The sequence below is a fragment of the Sus scrofa genome, chromosome 7, assembly GCF_000003025.6.
Source record: "Sus scrofa isolate TJ Tabasco breed Duroc chromosome 7, Sscrofa11.1, whole genome shotgun sequence".
NCBI lineage: Eukaryota > Metazoa > Chordata > Mammalia > Artiodactyla > Suidae > Sus > Sus scrofa.
In genome coordinates, this window is record NC_010449.5 from 6,333,487 (window position 1) to 6,337,671 (window position 4,185).

Sequence of the window (4,185 nt, forward strand, 5' to 3'; positions counted from 1 at the left end):
GTCCCTTTTTATAAGATTTTCCTTACCTGTACAATATGAACTTCACCTGAAATGGCTTATTGCTAGATTTTTGGTAGCACAATAACACAGAGATACTTCCTCTACCTTAGGCATTTAAGTAATTATGAACCACATTTTCATAATTTCTGGGGTATTTTGTGGAACAAATTATTCATTCTTATTTTATATTATAGGTATATCCCCAGACTACCTCAGAGGACCCAGCAACTAGGCTGGTGTTTCCACTAGATTGATTTGGGAGAAAAAAAGGGCTAATGTTTGTTTAATCGAACAGTAAATGAAATTTTGGCAAATTTTATGTTTTTCTAACTTATTTAAAAAATTTGAATCGGAGTTCCCATTATGGTTCAGTGGAAGCAAATCTGACTAATATCCATGAGGACTCAGTTTCAATCCCTGGCCTTGCTCAGTGGGTTAAGGATCCAGCGTTGCCATGAGCTGTGGTGTAGGTAGCAGATGCGTCTCGGCTCCTGTGTTGCTGTTGCTGTGGCTGTGGTATAAGCCAGTGGCTACAACTCTGATTGGACCCCTAGCCTGGGAACCTCTATATGCTGCACAGGTGCAGCCCTAAAAAGTCAAAAAAAAAAAAAATTGAAAATATGCTCTCAGGAAAATAAAATCCTAAGGTAGAGGTAATTCTTATATTAAGATTTATTTTGTGTTTGTTGGGGAAGATTGTATTTTGCTGATGTAGGCAAGGCTAGTCTGTGGTCACAAACGAACCTTGAAATCTCAGGTTAATAAGACAATGAATGTTGATTTCTTGCTCCCATCGTTGTCAGATGTGTGGTCAGCAGTCCTCTAGGAGGTATTGCTGACTTTTCTTGCAAGCAAGTTATAGCAATTGACATTCTCACCAATAATTCATGGTGTGCATATTTCCTCAAACTAATATAGATAATACTGTGCCCCATCAAATGGCTCCCATAATAGATAAAATTGTATACTTGTATCTGATACTATAATTAGCATTATGAAATTATGACTAATTTCAGCATGTTTTCCTGTGTTCATTAACCATTAATATTTTCTTAAAAATCAACGCATGTGTCCTGCTGCTTATTTTTCCATTAAGTCGTTGAACATTTTCGTACTGTTTTGTCTACCTGGTACATGCGTATTTTCTCATTCTACACACAGATGCACACACATGCACACATATGTAAATAACTGAATAATTGTTGGTTCATTAATGATTTGTAAGTGTCTTTAGTAAAGATTACGGTTAATAAAGATTAATTGTATTTTTTTAGATATGATTTTTTTATTCATGGTTTCTTGACATACAGAAATGGATATATTTATTCTGAAAATTTATCAGTGTTTTCACTGTCTGTTATTCGAATTTTGTAACCTAATTAAAAAAAATCTTCCTTGCTCCAGTTTTATTCTTTAGGCAATATATTTCCTCCTAGTACCTTTATGATTTGATATATTTATTTTTATTTATTTATTTATTTTTTTAATGGCTGCACTCATGGCATATGAAAGTTCCCGGGCCAGGGATTGAATCTGAGCTGCAACTGTGATCTACGCCACAGGTGCGGAAATGCCAGGTCCTTCAACTCACTGTGCCAGCCTAGGGATGGAGCCCGCACCTCTGCAGCAACCCGAATCAGAGTCTTAACTCACTGCACCACGATGGGAATTCCTGATATATTTTTATTATTTCTTTTTTAGGGCCGCATGTGTGGCATATGGAAGTTAGGGGTTGAATCAGAGCTGCAGCTGCCAGACAGCACTACAGTCACAGCAATGCAGCATCTGAGCCGTGTCTGCAACCTACAGCACAACTCACTGCGATGCCAGATCCTTAACCCACTGAGCAAGACCAGGGATGGAATCTGCATTGTCATGGATCCTAGTTGGGTTCTTACCACTGAGCCACAATAGGAAATCTGTGATACATTATTTTTAAATTGACTATGGAGACATTAAAACTGTAGTATAAGGGAATTCTGGTGATGTCATCTTTTCACTACTAATTTTAAGGGAATTTTTATTACATTAAAAATGTGTCCATTTTCCGTTTTCATCTGGGTATGTCTTAACTTTCTGTTCTCTGCTGAGCCATTCATTTACCACAATAAACTGTTTTAGTTATTATAGCTCAACAGTACATCTCATATTTCGTAAATGAGTCTCTGCTCACTAATATTACTGTTTAGATTTTGGTTCACTATTCTTTAACATTTTTGTTGCAAAAGAAAAACATTAAGAATGATTTCATTTATCATATTTCATTTACAAATTAAATCTAGAATATTGTCTTTAGAATAAAAAACTGGTAAGCTGCACATTTTATGTTGAAATTCTAGGAATAATTTTAAAATATACCATATATTCAATCTGAATATAAACTTTCTGAAAGACACAGGTAGGGAGTTCCCGTCGTGGCTCAGTGGTTAATCTGACTAGCAACCAGGAGATTGCGGGTTCCATCCCTGGCCTTGCTCAGTGGGTTGAGGATCCGGTGTCGCTGTGAGCTGCGGTGTAGGTTGCAGACTCGGCTCAGATCCCGTGTTGCTGTGGCTCTGGCCTGGGAATCTCCATGTGCCATGGGAGCAGCCCCAGAAATGGCAAAAAGACAAAAAAAAAAAAAACAGGCACGCAAGTGTTACTGAATTTTCTGCTCCTGTATACTAGAAATATTTTCATCCAAATATGTGTTTATTTTTAAAATCTAACTTCTTTTTTATTTCCTCAAAGTGGTTATATCTTTTATGATCTCCCTAATAACTAATATTGTTATCTAGTGAATATTCTATCGGGATAACATATGAAGTTCTTACATTAAGACACCACCGTTTTCCTTTTCAGAATTTAAATCTTTGTGATCCTCTAAATCACATTTTCAATTTGATGTTTCATGAACAAATTCATCTTTCATTGGTCTTTATTAAAGTTTTGTCAGTCAGTCATGTCTTTTCTGCTTAGCTCTTGTTGATGAGTGTACTACTGAGTGAAAAGACACTTCATTCCTCTTCTTTGGGAAGCTTCCCTGTTTCTCTTAGCGCTCCAAACCCTCTTTGTGAACATTCTCCTCATATTTCCATCTTCTAGTTCCTTCTCTACTTTCTTTTCTTTTACTATTCTTTATCATCCAGTAAGAGAATTATGGGCTAAGAATATAATGCTACAAAGTGATTTCTTTACTTCAATGAGACTATTTTTTTTTGCAAAAACAAGAAAAATAAGAATGTCATAGAATATTTTCCTCTTCCTTTGTATAGATTTTGTAAGAGTAGAGACAAAAATTTAATAATTATTATAATAAATACACAAATTCTCATATATAAAAGTACAGAGGAAAAAATATTAGAATATTCTGATAATAAGACTCAGCTTCATGAGAACCTCTCCTTTGATTAAGGATGTCACCCGTAGGTCCTAAAAGTCAAGACATAGAATGGATGACAATTTTATAATAAGAAATATTTGTGGAATCAAGGTGGCTGAGAACAATATCCCTAAGAACAAGGAAGCCAAGTTTTGCAGGACATCTACTGTATACTCCTAGTTTCAGTTATTATGTTGGGTTGGCTGAAGTTAGCTAACATCGACCCCATTTTCCAGAGAATTTCCCTGAACTTTGTCACTGGGAGGCTGTGTCCCCTTCCTAAGGGGTAGAGCTGATCTCTGCTGAAAGCTGACTGGCCTGGTTTTAAAAGTCCCATGGACCCCATCTCTGAAGATTGGACTAACTCTTTATGAAATTTAGTCTCAGATTCTCCCATGGGATCAATCTAAAACTATTCTCCAGCTGGAGCCATATTCTTGCTAGCCTTTGCGCTCCCATTCCTGCTACCCTGATCCTCTTCTCCCCTATTAAATCACACAAACACAAGGTGAACTACAGGAGAGGCCCCCAGTGAACCCATGCCTTCTCTATTCATGCCTGTATAGTCCTCCCCTACATTTTTGTGAAGCTTGGCCTGGTGTCAAGCTTTGGGTGAGGGGATATTACTAAGCATGATGCAAACAGAGGTTTGATAACCTTCATGCACTGGAATGTGTCTTCTTTGAATGCTCCTCCTCGGAACCTAGTTGCCATGTGTAAAAAGCCCAGACCGTGTAGAGGAGTCAAGTGGAAGAGAGATGGAGCATTCTCAAAAGCTTCCTGACCACTCACAATAGCCAGCCTGCCAACCAGGTGCGGTTCAG